Raw genomic sequence first — 26047 nt, forward strand, 5'->3', positions numbered from 1 at the left:
CATTTTAATTTCTTCTTTGATTCATTCGTTGTTTAGGAGAATGTTGTTTAATTTCCATGAGTTTATGAATTTTCCAGTTTTCCTCCTCTTACTGACTCTTAGTTTCATGCCATTGTGGTCAGAGAAGATACTTGGTATGATTTCAGTCTTCTTCAATTTTCTAAGATTAGTTTTGTGACCTAACATAAGATCTGTCCTAGGAAATGTTCCATGTATGCTTGACAAAAATGTGTATTGTGCTGTTGTTGCATACGATGTTCTATGTTCTATATTTGTCTGTTAGGTCCATTTGATATAAGATGTTCAAATCAGTTGTTTCCTTATTTATTATCTCTTGATAATCTATCCATTGTTGAGAGCAGGGTATTACAGTCCCCAAATATTTTTATATCATTGTTTATTTCTCCTTTTAGCTCTGTCAGTTTTCACTTCATATTTTTAGGTGCTTTGATGTTGGGCACATAAATATTTACAATTATTATATCTTCTTAATGTACTGACCCTTTTATCATTTTATAATAACCCTCTTTGTCTTTTTTATACCATTTTTAAAGTCTATTTTGTCTGATATACATAGTTACTCCTGCTTTTTGTTGGTTACCATTTGCTTGAAATGTTTTTTGTTTTGTTTTGTTTTGTTTTTCCTATTCCTTCACTCTCAGTGTATGTGTCTTTAAGGCTAAAGTAAGTCTCTTATAGGTTGCATATTATTAGATCTTTTTTTTTTTTAATTCAGCCATTCTGTGTCTTTTGATTGGATAGTTCAATCTGTTTCCATTTAGAGTAATTATTGATAGGTAAGATTTACTATTGCCCTTTTTTCATTGTTTTATGCTTGTTTTGTAGATCCATTTGTTCTTTGCTTCTTACACTTCTGTCTTTTTTGTGGGTTTTGATGTTTTTGGTGTCAGTGTGCTTTGACTTCTTTATCATGGTCTTTTTTCAAATACCACAAGATTTTTCTTGTAGTTATCATGAGGCTTACATAAAATATCTTAGTCCAGAAGTGAGCATTGCTGGGTTGTGGAGAGAAGGTGACTGTGAGGAGAGCATTTCTCCATTGAGCACTTGGATTTATCTCCCTCATTTCCAACATGGAAGACACTTAGATCAATTCCCTGGACCCTGAAAAGCCATTACAATGCCCCTGTGATAAAAACCACAGATGAGGGTCTGCAGGTTTCCTTATCATCTTATCAAGTGTAAAAAGAATCTTTCTGATGTCACAAACAATTGGCTACTTGTCTCTTTAATGCTCACCACCAGGTTCTTTGGCCCCAAATCAGTCATTATATCTCAAGCTGTAATGATAAAAGTTGTATTGTGCAGGTTGTTGTCAACCAAACCAGAAATCTTGGACAGGAGACTCTGGCTGAGAGCATATGGCAGTTCCATACTTGCAATGAAGAGTGGGATAAAGATCTGTGGGAACAGACCAGCATCCATTTGTCTGGGGCACAACCAACTACTATGGCAACAACAGCCCTGAAAGCAACATAGTTATGGAACAAAAGAGTAAACTGGCTTCAGGTATGTGCATTCCCAAGTCTCTGCTATATGTTCTGCCATGGAAAAATAATGGAAGTGCACAGTAACAGAATGTCTATCTCATCAAATGCTGCGCCCTAGAAGACTCTTGCTTCTTTCCACTACCAGTGGGTTATTCATCTCTTTTCTCCTAAGCTAATTATAGAAAGATAAACTGTGACTTTCAAACTGAAAAGAAAATCTTAAATTTCTTAAGGAAAAAAGTGTTAAGAGGGGAGGAGATAAGATGGCGGAAAAGTAGGGGAACTGGGATGTCCCTTGTCCTTCAAACACAGCTGTATTGAGGTCAGAACACCCGAAATACCCAGGAATACAGTGTATGGAGTGACAGAAAAATCTCCACAGGTGGAAAGAGGTTGGTGGGACAGAGGTGCATATCTGTAAATTGGGAGAGATAAAATGGGTGGTGTTGGCATGGAAGAGAGGGAACTCCTTCTGTGGAGAGACAACAGAAAGACCAAGAGAGGCTGTGGAAGTGTGATATTTTATGTGTACAAGAAAAAGACCTCTCTGGACCATGGACTGAGGAAGAAAAAATATGAAGAGTGACAGTTTCTACTTTGCAAACAGCCTTGGAAGCTAAACATCAGAGTTTTCAGGGGTGCATGACTTTCTCCAGACCAAAGCCACTGCTGTGTGATCATGTCCAGTTGGGAAGGAAGCCAGCCCTGGGGCACAGTAGCCATTTCAGGGGCGCACTGGGAAACAGTAGTCCCTTCTCTCGAGTCTGTGGGAAGAGGGTTTATTGCCCACCCAAGGACAAAAGACCCTGCAGTCTCCAGCCAGAGGCCCTTTATCAGCAGGGTGGGGTGGTGCTACCCCAGATCCAGGTTCATGTTGTGTGGGATCCTTTAAGACATCAGGTTTTGAATCCCAGCTGAGAGCTTAGGAGGCACCGGAGACGAGCACAACAAGCTGATTGCCTGCACTACTCTGTGAGGGCTTCCTGAACAGTGTGGTTTGAGACACTCAGTCTGGGGAGGAAAGATTGGGGTGTCGCCATTTTTCTCCCCATCAACAACAGGGTGGGGCTTCAGGGAACAGGATGGTAACCCCAAGGGGAGGCATGACACATTTACACCAAATCCTGTCCCTCTGTGCGTGGTAACTGCTTATCTACTGAAGTAAAACTGACACTGACAAAATCAGGAACCAGATGGCCTCTCCTCCACACCAGCATAGCCACCAATCCCAGGTACCAACAGGCAACTGTCCTGCAGTTTTGTATGATAGTCTGTTTTTTAAAAAAAAACTTCTAAAAACTATTATTGTTTTTTCTTTTTTCTTTTCTTTCCTTCTCTTTTCCTTTCTTTTTCTTTCTACTCTCCTCTTTTTTTGTTTGTTTGCTTTTTAATTTCCTTTGGAATCAAGCTCATAGTTTCTGATTTGATTTGGGGTCAAATACCTTATATATATATATATATATATATATATATACACACACACACACACACACACACATATATATATACATACACACACACACACACACACACATACACTTTTTTCCCTTTCTTTCTCTATTCTGGTTGTTTAATCAGGTATTTTTATTCTATTCTTTTTACACCTTTTCCTGTATCTCTCTCTTCTTTATTTTCCTCTCTCTCTTCCTGGATTAAGCCTTATATTTTCTTTGATTTTCTGCCTGGTCTTTTCTTCCCCCTCCCTTTCATTTCTCTTTCTGTACCTGTATAAGGTGCCTCCCACCCTTTCCCCCTTTTTCCAGGGTTACTTCAAGGAAAAATCAAAGCACACATGGTGGAAATACCAAACAATCCACCGCAATGACAATGGGATAGAGCAGCCAAAGACGCAACACCAGAGTGCACGCAAAACATTCCAAAAACACTTCCTGAAGTTCCAGGCCCTGGACATTGTATGACCCCTTTTAAATATAGTAGTACTTGTAGGTGGACAAATGCCTAGATACCCACACACTACCAAAACTCGAAAGGGAAGAAATAGAAAATTTGAACAGACCCATGACAAGTGAACAAATTGAATCAGTTATCAAAAATCTCCCAAGAAATAAGAGTCCTAAGCTAGAAGTCTTCCTAGGGGAATTCTACCAGACATTTAAAGCAGAGTTGATCCCTATTCTTCTCAAGCTGCTCCAAAAAATAGAAATGGAAGGAAAGTGTCCAGACTCATTCTATGAAGCCAGTATTACCTTCCCAAACCAAAGATCCCACTAAAAAGGAGAAATATAGGCAAATATCCCTGATGAACATGGATGCAAAACTTCTCAACAAGATACTTATCAAATTGAATTCAACAGTACATTAAAAGAATTATTCACCATGATCAAGTGGGATTCATTCCTGGGATACAGGACAGGTTCAATATTTGCAAATCAATCAACATGATACATCACATTAATAGAAGAAAGGATAAGAACCATATGATCCTCTCAATAGATTCAGAAAAGGCACTTGACAAATTACAGCATCCTTTCTTAATAAAAACCCTCAAGAAAGTTAGGATATAAGGAACATACCTTAACATCATAAAAGCCATTTATGAAAGGCCCACAGCTAATATCTTCCTCAATGGGGAAAAACTGAGAGCCTTCCCCCTGAGATCAGGAACACAATAGGGATGTCTACTCTCACCACTGTTGTTTAACATAGTGTTGAGAGTCCTAGCTTCACAATCAGACAACAAAATGAAGTAAAAGGCATCCACATTGGCAAAGAAGTCAAACTTTCACTTTTCACAGATGACATGATACTCTACATGAAAAACCCAAAAGACTTCACCAAAATGCTGCTAGAACTGATACATGAATTCAAAAAAGTCTCAGGATATAAAATCAATGAATGGAAATCGGTTGCATTTCTATACAACAATAATGAAGCAACAGAAAGAGATATCTAGGAATCAATCCCATTTACATTTGCATCAAGAACCATTAAATACCTAACCAAAGGAATAAACCTAACCAAAGAAGTAAAAGATCTGTATGCTGAAAACTATAGAAAGCTTATGAAAGAAATTGAAGAAGACACAGAGAAATGGAAAAACATTCCATGCTCAAGGACTAGAAGAACAAATATTGTTAAAATGTCAATACTACCCAAAGCAATCTACACATTCAATGCAATCCAATAAAAATAATATCAGCATTCTTCACAGAGCTAGAACAAATGATCCTAAAATTTGTATGGAACTGCAAAAGACCTGGATAGCCAATGTAATGTTGAAGAAGAAAACCAGTGCTGGAGACATCACAATCCTGGACTTTAGCCTGTATTACAAAGCTGTAATCATCAAGGCAATATGGTATTGGCACAAAAACAGACACAAAGACAATGGAATAGAATAGAGAACCCAGAAATGGACTCACAAATATATAGCAAGCTAATCTTTGACAAAGCAGGAGAGAGTGTCCAATGGAAAAAAGACAGTTTCTTTAGCAAATGTTGCTGGGAGAACTGAACAGCAACATGCAGAAGAATGAAACTGGACCACTTTCTTACACCATCCACAAAAATAAATTCAAGATGGATGAAAGACCTAAATGTGAGTCAGGCAACCATTAAAATCCTACAGGAAAAAACAGGCAGCAATCTCTTTAACCTTGCCCACAACAACTCTTACTTGACATGTTTCTGAAAGCAAGGGAAATAAAAGCAAAAATGAACTATTGGGACCTCATCCAGATAAACAGCTTCCACATAGCAAAGGAAACAATCAACAAAACTAAAAGGCAACTGATAGAATGGGAGAAGATATTTGCAAATGACATATTGGATAAAGGGTTACTATCAAAAATCTATAAAAAACTTCCAAACTCAACACCTGAAAAACAAATAATCCAGTAAAGAAATTCAAAAGAAGACATCCAGATGGCCAACAGACATGAAAAGATGCTCAACATCTCTCATCATTAGGGAAATACAAATCAAAACCATATTGAGATACCACCTTAACAACAGATGATGGTGAGGATGTGGAGAAAGGGGAACCTTCTGGCACTGTTGGTAGGAATGCAAACTGGTGCAGCCGCTCTGGAAAACAGTGTGCAGGTTCCTCAAAAAATTAAAAATAGAATTACACTATGACACACTAATAGCACTACTAGGAATTTATTCAAAGGATACAGGAGTGCTGATTCATAGGAGCACATATACCCCAATGTTTATAGCAGTGCTATCAACAATAGCCAAATTATGGAAAGAGCCCAAATGTCCACCAACTGATGAATGGATAAAGAAGATGTGGTGTATATATACTCAGCGACGAGAAAGAATGAGATCTTGCCATTTGCAATAACGTGGATGGTACTGGAGTGTATTATCCTAAATGAAATAAGTCAGTCAGAGAAAGACTGGTATCATACGTTTTCACTCATATGTGGAACTTGAGAAACTTAATAGAAAACCATAGGGGAAGGGAAGGAAAAATAAGTTACAAACAGAGGAGGCAAATTATGAGTCTCTTAAATACAGAGAACAAACTGAGGGTTGATGGGGTGGGAGGTTGAGGAGGAGTGCCCTTGTTGGGATGAACACTGGGTATTGTATGTAAGTGATGAATCATGGGAATCTACTCCTGAAGCCAAGACTACACTGTATGTTAGCTAATTTGACAATTAATTATAAAAAAAAAGAGAAAGAAAAAATGTTAAGAAAGTGTTAAGTCTTAGGTGTTAAGAAAATGACACTCTATTCTAAACCAATAACAATTCAACTTGCAATAAAGTTATTATACTTTACACTTTTACTTCTCCCTCTCACAATTTAGGTTATTGCTGTTATGATTCACATTTTTAAAAATTTATTGTGACCCTAGTAACCAATTATTGTATTTATGGTTATTTTTGTGGTGCTCATTTAAATTTTTTTTTAATATTTATTTTATTTTTGAGACAGAGAGAGAGCATGAACATGGGAGGGGCAGAGAGAGAGGGAGACAAATCCAAAGAAGTCTCCAGTCTGTCAGTGCAAAGCCCAATGTTGGGCTTGAACTCATGAACCATGAGATATGACCTGAGCAGAATTCAGACACTCAATTGATTGAGCCATCTGGGCACTCCTCTGTGTTCATTTTTTTTTTTAACTTTTAAACTAGAGTTGTATGTGAGTTTTGCACCTCTATTACCATATTGCAGAATCTAACTATGATATATGTTTACAATTACCAGTGAGATTTTTACTACCTTTTTGTGCTTTCATGATGTTAGTTAATGTTATTTTACTTCCACTTATAGAACTCCTTTTAGTATATCTTGTAAGGTAGATCTAGTGGTAATGAATGTCCTTAGCATTTGTTTGTTTGGAGAGGTCTTTATCCCTCCTTTGTTTCTGAAGGACCACTTTGCTGGGTATAGAATTCTTGGTTGACAGCTATTTTCTTTCAAATTTTAAATATATTTCTTTCTCTTTTGGCCTGAAAAGTTTCTGTTGAGAAATCAACCTATAGTCTTGTGGGGTTCCCTTGTATGTAAATTATCTTTTATCTTACTGCTCTTAAAATGTTTTGTCTTTGGGGCGCCTGGGTGGCGCAGTCAGTTAAGCGTCCGACTTCAGCCAGGTCACGATCTCGCGGTCCGTGAGTTCGAGCCCCGCGTCAGGCTCTGGGCTGATGGCTCGGAGCCTGGAGCCTGTTTCCGATTCTGTGTCTCCCTCTCTCTCTGCCCCTCCCCCGTTCATGCTCTGTCTCTCTCTGTCCCAAAAATAAATAAACGTTGAAAAAAAATTAAAAAAAAAAAAAAAAAAAAGAAAATGTTTTGTCTTTGACTTTGCATGATTTAATTATAATGTGTCTTGGTGTGGTCCTTTTTAGGTTCAAGCTATTTGGTATCCTTTGGGCTTCATGGAGCTGGATGCTCATCTCTCTTCAAGTCTGAGAAGTTTCAGCTATTATTTGGTTTCAATATACTTTCTATATCTTTCCCTTTTTCTTTTTCTCTAGAATTCCCATAATGCAAATGTTGTTTCTTTTCATCGTGTCTTATAATTCCCATACACATTCTTCACATGTTTTCATGCTTTTTTTTCCCCCTCATCCAACTAATTCCCTATATCCTATCTTCCAGGTCGCTGATTCTTCCTTCTGCATGGTTGGCCTGCTTTTGAAATTATTGAATTCTTCAGTTCAGTTATTGTATTTTTCAACTCTAAGATTTCTGGGTTTTGTTTTGTTTTGTTTTTGATGATTGCTACTTTCTTGTCAAACTTCTTATTTTTTATGCATTGTTTTTTTTTTTTAAGTACTCTTTAGTTTTCTGTGCTTTGTTGTAGTTTGCTAAGCTTTCCTAAGATAATTTTTCTGAATTCTTTGTCTGACTGTTTATTAGATGTCTATTTTTTTTATGGTCAGTTATTGGAGTTTGGTTAATTTCCTTTGGTGGTTTCATATTTACCTAATTTTTCCTTGATTCCTTACATTGCTTTCTGCACATTTGAGTAATAGAGCTTTTTTCCCCTAGACTTTATAGGTTACTTTGGCAGAGACAGTTCTTCATCAGTTTTCTCAGTTTAGGTTTTTCAGTGTGTCTGCTGGTAATAGGGCCTCTTATTATGGCCTCTATGAACAGTGAGGCAACTGTTCATGCTCTGAGGACAGGGATGGAATGTGTGTTACTGGCCGCTGGATAGGATTGCTAACTTTGCTCCCTACCAAGTGAGGCTATAGGATCAGCTCCATAGTTGTCTGAATTCTTTGGTCAAGCGTACTAGATGGTTAGGTCCAGGCACCATACTCAGTAATAGATGGGGATATGAATTATCTTCTCTGCCTGGGGAGAGCACTAGTACAGGGTCTAGGGCCTGTACAGTTAATTGGGGGCCCAAATCAGGCCTGAGTGTGCACTGAATTCTCTGGTCACATGAAGCCACTAGTTTTGCTCTACAGACTGGGGAAGCCATGTGCTGTGTTCTTTGTTCAAGTGCCACTGTACCTAGGGCTGCTTAATTGGCTACATCTCTTCCCATGTGCTCTGGTTGGGTTGCTTTATGGGACAGGCTGAAGGCTGTACTTAGCAATGAGTGGTGCTACAAATTAGATTCCCCCCACCCCCTGCCCCCGGGTACAGCAGAAGTGTCTCTAAAAATTTGGAAAAGCTCTTTGTTTGTTGTCTTAACTAAAGCCAACCCACATCCCAAGTTCCCTGGGCTCCCTTGAAGTTCCCAAGTTCCCTTGAAGAAGGTCACTGGCTTTGCTCTGCAAACTGTTGGCTCTGTCTATCCTTTTGGCTTCAGTGCTGCTGGGCTGAATAGCTTTGAGGTATTGTCACTAGCCCTTCTGTTTATATGAGGCTAGAAGGCACCCTCCAAGGAGGTGGAACAATGTCTCAGCTCCCGTGAGGGCCACTCCAGGCTACTGGTGTGACAGTATCTCAGCTCTGTATGGGAGCTGCAGGGCTAGTCCAGGCTACAAGCTCTCTATTTGGGAGGAACCAGGAGCTACCCTCAGCCTTGGCTATGAATTAATCCCTCTGCCTGTGCATAGTATGGGAAGCTTCCATACCCAGTATTGGCTTTGCTCTGAGGGTAATCAGCTCTGCTTATTTGCCTCTCAGCTTGAGTATCACCGGGCTGCATAGCTATTAGGAGTTGTCACTAGCCCTCTTGGTCTGATGGGGGCACTTTCCACAGCATGTGAGGCTGTGACTCAGCACCTTGCCTGGGTGTGGGCCAAATGGACTCTAGGGCTGTCAAAACCCACTTAAGGATCTGTTACGTAGATCCATACCCCAATGAGTTCCCTGGTTAGAGTATCCCCAGCTTGATTTTGCAGATGAACAAAGCTGCTGATTGGGATTACCACAAGGGCATTGCAGATACGAACTTGGTCTGCCAAGATCCATTGCTTGTTTTTGCAAGCCCCTCCTCCCTTCTCTGTCACAGTCAGATTCCCAGTGGCGGGGTCCTACAGATTTCCCTACAGTCCCCATAGTGCAAGATCAGAGTGGAGCCTCCCACAAAGTGACCCATGATGCTGATTATCTTGTCTGGAGGACAGGAGGTACCCTCAGTAGCTGGAGGAACTGAAGGATCAGGGGAGACCTCTTCATGTGGTGCTGTGCTGTCCTGGGGATGGGGCAATGTGGTCAACATGTAGCTGCTTCTCTTACCCTTCTAATGCAGTCTGTCTTGGTCTCTGGTGTGGGGGTGGTACCTCAGACCCATCCCCATCTTCTAGGATTCTCTCAATGTCTTGCTCTTCAGTAGATGTTAGTTGTTTTTGTGAGGGGGAATCAAGTCAGGAATGACTTATGTTACCATCTTGATGATGTCACTCTAAGTTTTCTGTTTATTTTTGTACCATTTAATTTAAACTGTTATATATGTTAATTTACATAATTTATGTTTTCTTAATTTTAGAATGATATGTCAAAATAGTCTAAAACAAATCCATATTTTAATCTTGTATCAACTTATGTAGAGAAATTTGCACTGCTATTCTCTGAAGGCTATGGTGATTAACAGTTTAACTAGTTCTCCTTTTCTAAAACTTAGACTTTTAGATTTATTAAATTTCTCACAGTGAAGAAATAAATGTAGGTGTCTTATTCCAGTGTCTAATTAATACTATCTTAGCAAACTTCAAATATATAACTAGATTTGATTCTAATGGGTCTCTTCTTCCAGTTTCGGTGTTGAGTACTATCTTATGATTTAAAGGTAAATGGAAAACACATATAAATATCAGAAAAAGAATGAGGGGGAAATGTGGTTTCTATTTCATAAGTAGCTCAAATATTTAATTGAGCAGGTGTTTATTGGATAATAGGGAGAAGGAGGTGATTGTAGAGAAGTTAAGTAGGACAATAATATCTGCTTTAATTGCAGGTACTGAAGAAATATCTATAGAAAGCCAGAGAATAGCAGCAAGTAAAAGACTATTCTTTTATTCCCTTAATTTGTTTATTTGATCAGTATTTTATGTTATTCAACAAAAAGCCTTAGTTTAACAAGTGGTATATTAGCAATAAGTAGAAGGAAAGGGATACTGTATTAGAGGAATAAACATTATTATAGTTAAGAGGAATATTTTTAATGATAGTGGATTTTGCTCCAAAATTTGCTGTCTTAATGTCATAGCCTATGCAATCAAGTAGCTAATATACAAACTATGTATAATAAATAAATTTTAAATTATAAATAACAAGAAGAGATTCAAAATGACCTAGATAAAATTTTCCCATGGGCATATTACTTGTCCTCATTTCATTGTTCTAGGTACAAACTTGTCTTGAATAATTTTGTCTGGCTTCCAGAAGTTATTTGGAGCCAACAGTCTAGCTGAGTCTAGATTACTGACTTTTTAAATTAGAAGAGCATGTTTTTATATTGTTTGTAAATTTACTTCTAATTTACTTAAGAGTTAAGACAATTCTCACTTAGGTTTCTCAAAAAATTAAAAATAGAATTACCATATGATCCAATAATTCTACTACTGTGTTTTTACCCAAAGAAAACAAAAACACTAATTCAAAAAGATATATGCACCCTGTGTTTATTGCATCATTATTTTCAATAGCCAAGATGTGAATAAATGTCTCTCAATAGACAAATTGATAAGGAAGATGTGGGGTAACACACACACACACACACACACACACACAATGGATCTTTACACAACCATAAAAAAGGATGAGATCTTGCCATTTGTAACAAGATACCTAGAGGGTATTATACTAAGTGAAATAAGTCAGACTGAGAAAGACAAATACCATACGATTTTACTCATATATGGAATCTAAAAAAAAAAAAAATCAAAATCAGAATCAGATCTATGAATACAGAGAAAAAACTGATTATTGCCAGAGGGATGGGAAGTGGGGAGATGGGAAAAATGGGTGAAGGGGAGTGTGAGATTCAGCCTTCCAGATATGAAATAAGTAAGCCATGGGTATAAAGGCACAGAATCTGGAATATAGTTAATGATATTATAATAGCAATGTATGGTGAAAGAGAGTAACTACACTTGTGAGTATAGCATGATGTATAGAGAAGTTGAGTCACTATGTTGTACACCTGAAATTAATTTAACACCGTGTGTCAACTATAATTAAATAAAAAACTTAAAAAATAAAATAAGATAATCCTCCTTTCCCCTCAACTTTTCATTTTGAAATTTTCAAAACTTCAGAGCAGTGTAAACACCAGCACATATCCTTTGCCTGGATTATGCAATTGCTAACATTTTGCCACATTTTAGTTTTCTTTCTTTTTCTCTGTCTCTGTCTCTGTTTCTCTCTCTCTCTCTCTCTCTCTCTCTCTCTCTCTCTCTCTCTCCATACACCTACTATTTATAAATTAGTTGTAGACATCATGATATTTTACCTCTGGATACTTCAGCATGCACTTTCTAAGAACAAAGAACTTTCTCATATATAACTATAAAACTTATCGCACTTAAGAAATTTTACATCAATTCAGCAATTTTATTTATATCAAGCTTATTTAAAAATTTTTCCAATGATCTCCTAATGAGAATTACTCCTCAAGTCTCAGTTTAAGTTAGTTCCATGGAAGATGAGGCTGATACCAGACACTGGCCTCTGGAGCCTCCATTTTTCTCATGAGTCTACTTCCTGATCCTAGAGGCTTCCAGTTCTGTTGCACAGATCACTTATGCCTCACTTATGCTATATAATTTTTTTTTCAACGTTTATTTATTTTTGGGACAGAGAGAGACAGAGCATGAACGGGGGAGGGGCAGAGAGAGAGGGAGACACAGAATCGGAAACAGGCTCCAGGCTCTGAGCCATCAGCCCAGAGCCCGATGTGGGGCTCGAACTCACGGACCGCAAGATCGTGACCTGGCTGAAGTCGGACGCTTAACCGACTGCGCCACCCAGGCGCCCCTCACCTATGCTATATAAATATGTAGATCTTAATCGATAAAGAAAGGCCCCTCTCTACTTCACATTGGCCAGACACTTATCTATGCCCAACCAAAACTGTGAGATTATAAAAATTATGGGGACTACAAACTCTCTTCTGTTTCTGCTTTAAACCTTTTACCCAATAAACCCCATTGTATATACTACTATGTGTCTGTGACCTGTATGGATGGCATCCCCCCAGAGACTTAAGCAATATATTTTTTTCCTATGTACAATCCAGTCAGGGTTCACACATTGCATTTAGTTTTTTATGTCTATTTAGTCTAACTAAGACAGGGCTCCTCTCTTATTTTTACCCCATGAGAGTGACTTTTGAGTTCAGGGTAATTTTCTCTTAGATGTCACACATTCTAGATTTTTCCGATTGCTTCCTCATGGTGTCATTTAATTGGTGCCTCTACCCCTTGTTTTTCCTGTAATTTGGATTTGTGGTCAAAAAGGTTGACTATATTAAGTTCAAAACTTCATGGCAGGAATATTTCATAGGTGATCCATTGTTTGTGTAACATTGTATCAGGAGGCATATAACAAAGTTGTCTCACTATTAGTGATTGGGTGAGGTGCAGACCACCAGAATTAGTATTGAAAAAAGTGTACTTTTGATCTTTTAAATTAACATTTAATATATTAGATGATATTTTGACACTATGTAACTCACTTGTTATATAACTACATGTTACCCAATGCTTTTAGCTTTTTTTATTAATCCTTGCCTAAATCATTTTACATTGAGGGAACATAAAATGATGATTTTCTAAATGTCTAATTTCTTCCATATTTGTTACTTGGCATTCTTTTATAAGTAAGACTGTTCTTCCTCTCCACTCATCGCCTTTTCTTTTCCTTTCTTCTTCTTCTTTTTTTTTTTTTTTAAGACATAGACCAAAATTTTTATTGGATCAAATACATGTAACCTTTCCATGGAAACTGGGTGCAATATAGAATTGTTGAAGATAATGTGACTTTTCAAAAAAAAGTCTAGATTTCCTGTTTAAAATGACAATCTGAGTTCAAATAATACATTTCCCTCACTTTAAAATTCTTTTTTGTCCTTTACCTTTTCTAATAAGTATAGACTTTTTAAAAATTCATTGTTCCATAATCAATTATCATAGTTATTTTTATTGATGATCTAATTTTCCTAAATAGCCTATTCAATTTGAGCTCATTCAAGTCTGTTCCTTTGCAGATATGATCTATGTGATAGGTAGCCACTAGAATGTCTCCCAATGGTCCCTGCCTAAATATTCATGCCCTTATATAATCCTTCCCCTTGAATATGGGCTGGACCTAGTGATTGACTTCTAACAGACAGGAAGGGCAAAAGTGATGGTATGTCATGTCTAAGATTAGGTTATGAAAAGCCTGTGGCTTCTGTCTTGCTTATCCTCTCTTTCTTGTTTGCTTATGCTAATGGAAGCCAGACACAATGTTGTCAGCTTCCCTATGAGGAAGCCCACATGGCTAGAAATTGAGAATGCCTTCTGATCAACAGCCAGCAAGAAACTTAAGCTTTCAGTATAACAGGCAATGAAGACGCATATTGTCAACAGCCACATGAATGAGTTTAAAAGTAGCTCTTCTTTCATATGAGCCTAGGGGGACTGCAGCCTGGCTGAAAACTTCATTGCAGCCTTTTGAGAGACCTTAAGCCAGAGGACCCAGCTAAGCTGTCCTCATGTTTTGGAATCACAGAACTGTGAGATAATAAATATTTATTGTTTTTACATCCTAAGTGTGGGAGTAACTTATAGCAGTGGATAACTAACACAACCTCACTAGTCTTTGAGCACTTTTATTTATTTCTAGTTCAACATGATTTCTTAGATTATATTTTTCCCAGTTTATTGCCTGAATAAGCATTTCTCCAAATTTCTCTATTTTCTTTCAGTGGAGAATGGTGTTTAGAATACAAGATCTGGTCACAAAATGTGCTCATTATTTAAGAGATGTCATTGTTTCTATATCCATCCAGTGAACAGAGCTAGAGAACAAATATAAAAAATCTTGAGCTCATACTGATATTACCAATTTTCATTTAATATTACATGGCTCTTCTTTGCCTACTTTATTTGCATATGTTATCTCTTCCTCTTATAGTGAAGATATTGCTTTCTTTAAAATTTTTTTAATGTTTATTTGAGAGAGACAGACAGAGAAAGAGAGAGCAGGGGAGGGGCAGAGAGAGAGGGAGACACAAAATCTGAAGCAGGCTTCAGGCTCTGAGCTGTCAGCACAGAACCTGATGCAGGGCTCGGACTCTAAACAGAGACATTGTGACCTGAGCGGAAGTTGGACGCTTAACCAACTGAGCCACCCAGGTGCCCCAGGATCTTGCTTTCTAAATAGTGGAAGGTTAAAATTACAAGGAAGAGGATTAGTGAGCATCATGATTTTAGCGATGACAATAAGTTGTCCGGCTTTTTGTAATATCTTCTTATAATGTCTTCATTTCTACCAGTTAAGATTTATTAGTTTGATTCTTCTGGGCTTTTTGAATGTTAGAATTTTTTTATCAAAATTTTTTAGAATTATTTTCCAACTTAGAAAAATGATACAGAAAGAATAGTATTTTAAAAAATTAGGAGAAAATACCAAAAATATAAGTAAATAGCTCTGGCTGTGAATTTGCAGTTTTGTTTTTTAAATTATTATTTGTTCACAAATAATACAACTACATGTCACCCAATGCTTTTAGCTCTTTTTAATAATCCTTACCTAAATCATTTATTACATTGAGAGAATGTTGTGCCTCTAATGTAATGCTCTTCACTCTTTATGTCACTGTAGTCTCAAAGTTTCTGTTTCTGGCTAGAAACATTTATATTCTGGGGAGGGAGTCATATAAATGTATCAATATAATATAATTAACTGATACCAGAGGTAAATAGCATTTTCCCATGTTAAATGTTGTCTAGAGGAGATATACTATTTTAGTAATAGAAAATGCCATAATTTGTTTTAAAGGGAGCAACGGAAAGATCAAAGGGAGATGATTCTTTCTGAATTGGGAAAAATGTCAAAGGGTACAGTAGCTAATTTCACAATTTTCATTAAACCTTGATGAGTTAACAAGAGGATTTCTCAAATAAAGCTTTGCTTGTTAGCCTCCTTGCTTCAGATATAACTACAGATCTTCCTGACATTCGATGAGGTTATGTCTCCATAAACCCATTGAAGTTGAAAATATCATAATCTGGGGGCACCTGAGTGGCTCAGTAGGTTAGGCATCCGACTTTGGCTCAGGTCATGATCTCACTGCTCAAGAGTTTGAACTGCACATGGGGCTCTCTGCTGTCAGCGCAGAGCCCTCTTGGGATCCTCTGTTTCACTCTCCATCTGCCACTGTCCTGCACTTTCTCTTTCTCAAAAATAAATATACATTTAAAAAAATCATAACCTGAAAACGCATTTAATACACTTAATCTACTAAACATTACGGCATTACAGCTTGGCCTAAACTACCTTAAACATGCTCATAACACATTAGCTTTCAGTTGGGCAAAACCATCTAACACAAAGCCTATTTTATAATAAAGTGTTGAATATCTCATAATTTATTGAATACTGTGCTGAAAATGAAAAGCAGAATGGTTGTATGGGTGCAGAGTGGTTTTAAGTGTATCAGTTGTTTACCCTTGTGATTACGCGGCTGATTGGAGCTTTGGCTTGCTGCTTGAAAGTATTGTCACTTGAAAGTATTGTATTGTATGTCACTATCTCAGGAAAAGGTTAAAATTCAGAAATCGAATTATGGTTTCTACTGTATACATAGAACTTTCATACCATGCCACATTCAGAAAATAATAAGTCAAACCATTGGAAATTGGAGACGGTCTATAAATTTTTATTCTGAATTTTGGTCCATAGTAGCATGCATATTTATGGCCAGCTGTCATGTGGTTAATGAAGGAGTATGAACATAAATATCAAAAACCTACTAAGGTGATTCTATATTTATATTTCTAAAAAATATTGTTGTTTTTTGTTTTGAATCTCTAGCTAAGCTCTCAGATAAAACCTTTACAAAATCTGTACAACTGTAATTCTTGCTCATGCTCTTAAGGAGCAAGAGTCAAGGCATTAGTGCAAGAATCTGTTCGGTATCATTCATAGAAGTCCTTGCAGAAAGGAGAAGAGTAGGTGGAGAAACAAAAGGAAAGCAACTCAACTGCCACTCACGTTTTTAATTTTTATTTTCTTTGGTAACTTAAGCTTATCTATGTTGTTTTTCTTTGATTTATTTTGTCATTTACATTGATTGAACTGAAGATAATCCCGATCAAGGCAGAAAAATGCTATAAAATGACTTAAAATTTTTTTTTAAACATTTATTTATTTTTGAGACAGAATGAGACAGAGCATGAACGGGGGAGGGTCAGAGAGAGGGGGAGACACAGAATCTGAAACAGGCTCCAGGCTCTGAGCTGTCAGCACAGAGCCCGACGCGGGGCCCGAACTCACAGACTGCGAGATCATGACCTGAGCTGAAGTCAGCCGCTTAACCGACTGAGCCACCCAGGTGCCCCTAAAATGACTTTAGGAGAAAATAAATCAACGCTGACAGTTTCAACCTATTTGGTAATAAACACACAACTGCAAAACTTTCATTTCATTAGTTATTCCTTAGAAATTCTAAGGAAGTGCAGTGTATTTACAAATGATAACCATCAACACATAAGAAGTTCTTGCTGGGCCAATCGCCTGTCAGGCTTTGCAGGGGCTAACCATGAATGACTGGATGAGAGAAAGCCACTGAGGATGGATTCTTTTGGGACATTTAATTATAATGAACTTTATGCAGCTCTTTTTTTTTTTTTTTTTTTTCCTTTTCAGTTCCATTGCTAGCTCATGAGCATAGTCATTGGGACAATGCATGTTGATATAGTTTCAGAGAGGAGATTTCTGATTTTTCAGAGCTAAAACAAAAATCAGAAATTGCTTTCTACTGGTTGCACTAGGCACTACAGGTACAGAGAATAAGACAAACCCCCTGCTTTCAAGCAATTCTCAGCTTAAGCTCATTTGAGTCATTACCATGGACACAGACATTTGTATTAGGAATGTTTTATTGAGCAGTGTCAACCAGTGAGGACCGTGGGATATCACTGGAAAATACCCATTTAGGAGAATACCTTGCAGACTCTTTTAGCTCTTCTGTTCTTTGTAACACCTGAAACAAAATGAATTTATGTACTTACTATCTTGTCATTTTGTGATACATAACAGTGAAGGAAAGGCCATGAGGAACTAGCCTAATTCCAAGGCCTTGTAAACCATAGTCAATTTGATGTAGCTGTCCATACCAAGTGGTTGTGAGTCATGGTTAAGTGATTGTGACATGTCTGAAAGGCAAACTTATGTCACAGAAAAGAAGAGCTCTCTGGATAGGTGGTTACATATAGCTTTTGTAAAGATATTTGGAAACTTTGATCTGGAAGAGACCACATCACAGAGAAACTGTTATTGTCTGAAAGCACACTGGTGATAAAAACCTTTCAGTACCTATCTAAACTAAATCTTATATGTGCTCATATTGCCACCTTTTTTTTGTGATTACCGGAGCTAATATTCTAATTGTGTGCCTATGAAACATGGCAGACATAAGGGTAAGTAGATATCTAGAAGTCCTGAGAAGGTTCATACTTCTCTAACATTTTATCTTATTTCCAATATTCACTGTAACTATGATATCAATATCAATAAATTTCACTTTGAGTTTTCATGTTATAATTCCATTGTCTTCTCATAAGACCACAAAAATAATGGAAGTCAAAAACAATATATTTAAGAAAGCTGAAAGGAAAGATGTTCATTTATTTTACATAAAGCACATTAGTATTCTCCATGGCCTACCTTCCAACTTTCCAGTTAATTCTTGCCATGTCTCAATGTCTCAATTGTTTTCTTTTTTATTCACCCAAGCCAACCAATTGACAACGGTTTCCTAATGTTCTAATTACTCCTAATTGGTGTACATGTTGCATCTCACTGTGCTCCTTGTGTGCTTTTTAATATCCACAACAGCCTAGAGGACATTACCAGAAAGAAAACTACATTGCTATTGGCCCAGTTAGTGTCATGGAGACCAAATTCATTTTTCCTTCTGGTTCTGTTCCTTTTTTTCTTCTTTGCCCACACTTCCCTGGGCCTTCTTGACTCACCTACCTTGTGATATTGGATTCTCTGGGAAGCAGATATGGAGACCAAGTAGGAGTGCAAAAGGGGAAGGAAAGAAGGAAAGAAGCAGAAATGGACAAGGGGAAGCTATCCAACTGTGATGCTGACCTGATGAAGCTCGACAGGTCTGGAGCAGCAAGTGCCCTTAAAGGATCCCATATTGGATGAAAATGGCCAGCTTCTTATATCCCTATTTGGGTCAGGCATTGGTTAGATTGTCTTCCTCAGTCCTCAGATAAGAGTGACCTCAGCTGGAAAGCTGGGATAGCCCCTGGTATAGTTAATGGCTGGAGGCTGTCAGTCTTACATTCCATAGCTTGCAGCCAGGAAGCCTGTCCCTTCTTGAAGAGGAGTATCTCTCTTTGCCACATCCTGCTCCTAGGATCTCAGTCTGACGTCTGACATGCAGCAAAGTACTCAAGGTCACCAATTTCTGATTCCATTGGGGGATATTTTCCTCCTCAATTTATTAGAAAGAGGCCTTAGGTTTTTCAGATTCAAGATAGTAAGAATAAATAACCCTTTCTCCAGTTGATTTTAAGAATCCCTCATAATGAGACCTTGTTGGCAGTCTGAAGGCTCTATGTTTTTACTATGTCTCCTTGATCTCTAAACTACTGTAAGAAGAAAAGAATGAGGAAGAAGAACGATTCAGATCAAAGGGCACGTTCTTTGTGGAGGTTTTTCCAACACCCTCCTCTAGGCTGAATTCGCTGTTTTTCAACTGTACTTGCACTGGCTGCTGTGAATGCCTCAGTTAAAGCACTTAGCATATTGTGTTCTAGTAGTTGACTGTCTTGTCTGTTCCTTCATTAGACTGGACACTTTTTATTTAATTTGTTTTTAACATTTATTTATTTTTGAGACAGAGAGAGACGGAGCATGAACGGGGGAGGGTCAGAGAGACGGAGACACAGAATCTGAAACAGGCTCCAGGCTCTGAGCTGTCAGCACAGAGCCCGACGCAGGGCTCAAACTCACAGACTGCGAGATCATGACCTGAGGTGAAGTCGGCCGCTTAACCGACTGAGCCACCCAGGCGCCCCATAACTGGACACTTTTTAAGGGCAAGAAAATTCCTTGTCCCTCTACTGTCTCTAACTCTTAGGCTTGTAATAGATGCTTTGGATTTGAACTCTTGTGGTGCGACAGCAGCCCCAAACCCACTGTGATATAAAGCTGTATTTTCATTAGATTTCCAGATGGTTGAAAAATATACTCAATGCTTTATCAAACACTTTATAAAATGTTTATAATATACACTTACCAAATTCAGAAAAATACCGAATAGCTTTTAGAAGAAAATAAAACTTTATAATTATACAATCTCAATATAATTAATATTGATGTTTTGTTTCCTTTGTGTTTTTTTGTGATTTAGAATTTTATAAGTTGATATATGTACTTTTGCACCTAATATTATATTTAAAGCATTTACCATGTCATTTAATATTATTAAAAGTTATTTAATTATTTTTCTGTTATCGGAAATTAGGTAGTTTCCAATATTTGCTTTTATGGATAACCTGTCATGAACTTCTTTCAAAATAAATCTTGATTCTAACCTGTGACTATTTCCTTCAGGTTAAACAGTAATATATTTGTTAATATTTGTACATGATTTTGAACTATTTTCCAGAGAGTTTATACCAGTTTATCCTTCCCTATAAGTATGTGTGTGAAGTCCTTCTCACCACACTCATGGCAGAACTATTATCTTTAAAACAGGACAACTTAGACAACATAAACAATGGTTCTTTCTGTTTTAATGGGGATTTCTCTAAGTCCAGCTAGCTAAATCTAAATATAAAAGTTTTTATATTTTATTTTATATTTCATATTTTATTTCATATTTTATTAGTCACTTATATGCTACCTTCTCTAATTTTTATATTCATAGTATTTGTTCATTATTATGAGTTTGAGTGAGTTTTTAATGTATTGAGTGAGTTTTTTAAGTACTATTAAATATGTTTGTCATTATTGATATAAACAATATTCTCAGTTTGAATTGTCTTACAATTTTATAAGATTCTGCTCTTCAGAGAGCCTCAAATTTTATCTAGATAAATTTAACCAGCACTTCTTAATCTATTTATTTCTATATTTAGAAAGTGCTTATTCACTACAAGATCAGTTCATCATTATTCTCATCTGTTTTCTTCTTTTATTTTAAAATAAAATTTATTTTAATGGATGGTAGTTTAAAATTGTGATCCAACTTAATATGTTCCTCAAAAGTATAATTTCCCCAAAACCTTTCAGTAATTCATCTATATACATTGGTTTACAATGCTTCTTTTCCATCTATTATGATCTTTTTTATTTTATTGGTTTTAAGATAGTCTCTAATATTCTGCTGATTTATTTGCCCATTCTTGAAACAATATTTACAAATGTTTTATGGATGCTTGAAAAGAAGGCACATTCACAGTTAGTGGGAAACATCCATCCAGCCACCCAGATATTCCACGTTTGTTTCAGATCAATCCAAACACCTTTAGAAATAAAGTGAGTGATATGAATGTGCCCAAAGGCCAAGTGTAATTCATTAGGAAGTGGTTTCAATGAGGTTGGTGGGGAGAGCACATGCCTGGCCTAGAGACACAAAGTCAAATATTAAAAGAATATATTTTACTGATGCAATTCCTCAGTTCAAGTATGTTTATAGAATGAATTTGGCTTCTTGTCTCTACATTCACATACTCCAGTGTGCCTAATTATGTTGGGAGGGGGAACTTTTTTCAAAACAAACCAAAACAAAATAAAACAATTGTAACAGCCTTTACCTTCTGAGTGAGAGGAGGCAAGAATGAGGTATATATTTTATTGGGAAAACAGATTGCGATGGGAGGAGAAAGGAAAGCTTGAACTTTCAAGGCTTCTATGAATTCTTCTATGTTAAACTCAAACTATTGGGTCATTTGCTTATCAGAGTATATGATCTAATCTTTGGATTTTTGAAAAGCTAAATTACTGCGCAGACAAATAGTGGTGAGGCTTGGGGCTGGCACTTAGGGGAATGGAGGGAGAAATTAGACATCTTGTCTTTGTTGAGAAGTAAAATGATGAGAAGTTTGTGCCAATATGTATTTAGGTTTAAATACTACTTTACAAATAAATAAATTGCTAAATAAAGGGAAAAAATTCCATTGGTTCCAGATGAGATAACCTAGGACACCAAGCCATTTACCATAATATGAATACATGGCAGGGAAGGGACCAGGAAGTACAGACTTGATCACCTGGGCCAGAGAACAGACACAGGATAGGGTGGAGAACTCACACATGAGGAAGGTCCATGAGAGATCAACTCTTTTCAATGCCTTTCATTCAGAGAGGCCACTATCAGCATCCAGAAGAGTGGCATGAACTGGAATAAACTAACAGAGGTTCTGTCACAGTGAGGGAACATTGAAAGGGATTTGTGAGGAGAGAGGAAAAAGGCAATAAAGGAGGAAGGTTTGGGTTTGTTTTTGTTTTGTGTAAATCCAAATAAGCACTGTTTATTAAGAGGTGGATCTCAACTGGATGGAGTACAAACATGAAATTTTATTTTTCTCTAATCAGGGCTTTCAACATTTATCAAATTCTTCACTTCATTCTTTAAGAGTATCATAGACACGTTCCATAACATTTGGACACTCTCTGATTTAAAAACTCAACCCAATCAAGTTTAAAAATCCCTTCATACTTGATCTAAAATTTTGCTTCACCACATCGCTTCTTAAAGTCATGATTCATGGGTCTTTAAGTGGGAGATTAACACGAGAGGTTCTTGTACCCCCTTATTTCACTCTCTCATCTAGACAAGTGGAAAAATGGACTGAAAAGTTATCTGTTTTAACCAGGTAGAGTTGTGCTTCCCTCTTTGTTGGCTTGTGCTGGTTTATGCTGCTCCTCAGGTTAATCCTGACAGGCTGGTGATGGTGGCCTTTCCGTGTGAAAGGCATTCTCTCAGTGGAGGCGCACGTGTGAGTTCTTTACACCATCCTATGAGATCTTCCTGTAGTTCATTTCTCTGGCATGGAGCATCTTCTCTTGCATACACACTTCTAATTTCTTCTACCCAGTTCCCATCCACAGTGGTATACATTATAGACTCTCCATGCTGTAGTCCCTTAACCTGGAGGGCAGCCTTCTTGGATGAGGTACTGGCTAAAAGATCTCAAGATTAGTTCCTTTTCTGGTGTCCCTTGGATCTATAAGAATTCATACACCCTTAGAAGAGCAAATGATGTCTTTGCTATTCTATTATCATCTCTCTTTAATTTGTAGGGGCAAGTCATCAAGTCTTGGCAGATAGTCATTCCCCCAATGCAAGGCCAACTTGCTCATTCTGGAGGGACTAAATATTTCTATTCAACAGTTTCTGAGAGAATCCCCTCCTGGAATCTTGACTTGAGTGCTATGGAAGTGCATTTTCCCATGAATACTACATATACCAAAAGCCCAATGACTTCAACAGTCTTTCCTTATTTCTCTCAAGTCAACTCCTTATATAGGTGGTTGGGGTATGGTGTGGTGGGGATGGGACCTGGATGAGGATAGTAGGCTGATTTTTCTGTTTTTCATTAGATCTTGTGGGAGATACTGATGCCCAGAGCCTCTCTTTATGATGTGATATAATAGCTTCTCTTTGTCCTCAAATTTGAACTCTAGTAAGGTTAGTATACGTAACAAATTAATAGATTATACAGTTGCATATCCATGTTGCCTGAACAGTTCCACTCAATATTGTTGCATGGAGAAAATCATGCACTAGAATAAGGCGGAATATTGTATTCCTGTGGTCTGTGTCGAATCCAAGCAGTGGAATCATCTTGTTGTTTAGTGTTCTTGCCCTGCTCTTATTTCTGCCCTGGAGGGTTAAGCTGGTTCTTTTGGGAGGGAGTAAAAAAAAAAAATCTTTGTTTACGCATTAAATACAGAGCTTTCTAGAGTATATGCTGTGTTGTGCTGATAAATGTGACCTCGAAATAAGCAAACAAAAAATCAAGAACAGAACAAAACAAAACAGAAAATCACAGGAAAAAAACCCAAACTGAAACAAAAACAATGATATTTGTAGTGTTTTCCAACTTCCAAGGTGTAAATACTTACACTATGTGGATTTCGACCTCTGGATATGAAGTCAGTAAATGGGGAGTAGGAAAGAAATCCACATAATTGTCTTTAAAAAATTTTTTTTTGAATATTTATTTTTGAGAGAGAGAAAGAGACAGAACATGAGTGGGGAAGGGACAGAGAGAGAGAGAGAGAGGGAGGCACAGAATCCGAAGCAGGCTCCAGGCTCTGAGCTGACAGCCCAGAGCCCGAAGGGGGGCTCAAACTCAGGAATTGAGATCATGACCTGAGCCAAAGTTGGACACTTAACCAACTGAGCCACCCAGGCACCCCTTACACAAATGTCCCTTGTGAGCCAGTACAAGCTGGCTGCAGTGCATCATTATTTATTAGGTATTACTTCACAGAGCATGATGGAAATTACGTTGATATTGTAACCCTTCTGATACGTTCTACCTGAGCTAATTGTTGGAGCTATCTTTAAGAGAGAGAGAGAGAGAGAGAGAGAGAGAGAGAGAGAGAGAGTGTTATTTTCTGAGATAAGGCAAAATGAAGTAGACCTGAAAACAGAGCAACAGGGAAATGCTTTTCCTGGGGGAAGCAGAGCTATGTGACAAGGGAAGAAGCTAGATTTACTAGAAAAGTGGGTAAAATTCACAGTGGTGGGATAGCCAAACTCTAATGACTTTTAAGAACAGGCTGTCTAGTATAAATATTCTGCTCATCAGGGTTGTAATTCTACTTTACTGCCCCAAACTTTCACTTACATTGACCATACATACAAAAAGGCCTGTGTGAGCTGTTGTTAGATAAATGAAGAAAAGGGTCTGTGTACCATGTCTGGGCCAATGCACAGTGAATAAAGTAGAATGAAACAGAAGGCAAGAATCTGATGAGGTTGAGAGGGCAAGAACAAGGCTGGAGGGAATTTTGAGAAGGGAAGACATGGAATTCCCAGAAGTGGTGGGGAGGAACTTTTGCCTGATGTGTAATGGGGGTGTTTACCAATTTTATTTTTGACAGAAAGATGACCTTAGCTGACATCTGGATATCATTTAGTCTAGTGTTAAAAATAATTGTGACCTTATTTTAATTTATTTGATCTGCCAAAGGTTGTTATTTTTTACTATAACTGTGTTTCTGTCATTTACTCATATATTTAACAGTCTTATTTCATACACGTTTTCGTTATAGTGTTTGAGGCATTAAAATTCATGACTATTACAACTTATTTGTGGATTATCAAGGCAAATTTTCCTGTTGTTTACCCAAGAACATGACGTGCTTTTTCATTTGTTCAGATCCTATGTATCTCGCAGGCAATTTAAAAGTATTTCTTTCTAGATCTTACATTTTTCTTCTTAAACATTCCTATGTGTAATAGAGACTGCTAATTGTCCCCTAATATTATTTCTCCTCTTGTTTCCCTGCAGTGGAAGCCCTGAATTTTAGCTGGCACATGTCTGCTTCATTTCACAGCCTCCATTGCAGGTAAGCCTGGCCACTGACCAAGTTTTGGACAAAGGGATGTAAGTGGAAGTGGTATATGCAATTTTGAGGAGTGTTTTTTAAGTGGGAAGGTATGTTCTCCTTTCTCTTTCTTGTGGTGAGAATGGGACACTATGGTTAGAGCAGAAACCAGGAAGGAGCCCAGGACTCTTAGTGATCTGTGGAACAGCTGTTCTAGTCTTGGACCCCTGACCACTGGACTTTGCACATGAAACAATAACCACTTGTGTGTCTAAGACACTGAGTTTTATGTTGCATATAGCTGAACCTAATCGTAATTTATTTGCTAAGCTTTAAAAAAATATTGTAAATGCAATATTTTTTCTGATTATATCTTCTGATTATTATTTTTACATACACAATGTATTGATATATTCACTTTGTATCTTACTATGTGACTGAATTTTCACATTGTAGTAGTTAGGAAACAAGGATGGAACACAGAAGAAAAAGGAAGCACTGGTTTATGTGATTGCTTTAGCAGTTAAAGATATGAGGGGGTCAGTGTTTCTTATAACAATAGTGGAGATGATATTCAGTTGTTAACTGCTACAGAAGTTTCACTAGACAAGAATGACAGGTTCAGGGCAGCCAACTACCAAGGTACATCATGAAGACTAAAGAGCTTACAGAGTAGCATTTAAAGAGAGCCTCATCTCCTGCAACCAGAGAGCCACCTGTGCTGAAAATTAGGCCTGAAGTTTGATTGTGAGACTGGCAGAGTTACAAGAGACTGGATTCATAGTCCCAGCTAGCATCCCCTGGTAAAGACAAAATTGTGGAATGGGGACATTTGGGTAGATGCTCTTGAGAACCACAAACCCACAGATTCCCGTGAATCCCTCAGTCTGGCTAACTCACCTCCCCCTTGTTAGAGGACAG

At 37.5% G+C, this 26047-nt stretch overlaps 1 pseudogene; it reads left to right on the forward strand.

Annotated features, from left to right (window-relative positions):
• The first annotated feature begins 1094 nt into the window (after positions 1–1094).
• Positions 1095–1595, forward strand: LOC115511557 (annotated as a pseudogene).
• The last annotated feature ends 24452 nt before the right edge of the window (positions 1596–26047 follow it).

The sequence above is a fragment of the Lynx canadensis genome, chromosome B1 (assembly GCF_007474595.2).
Source record: "Lynx canadensis isolate LIC74 chromosome B1, mLynCan4.pri.v2, whole genome shotgun sequence".
NCBI lineage: Eukaryota > Metazoa > Chordata > Mammalia > Carnivora > Felidae > Lynx > Lynx canadensis.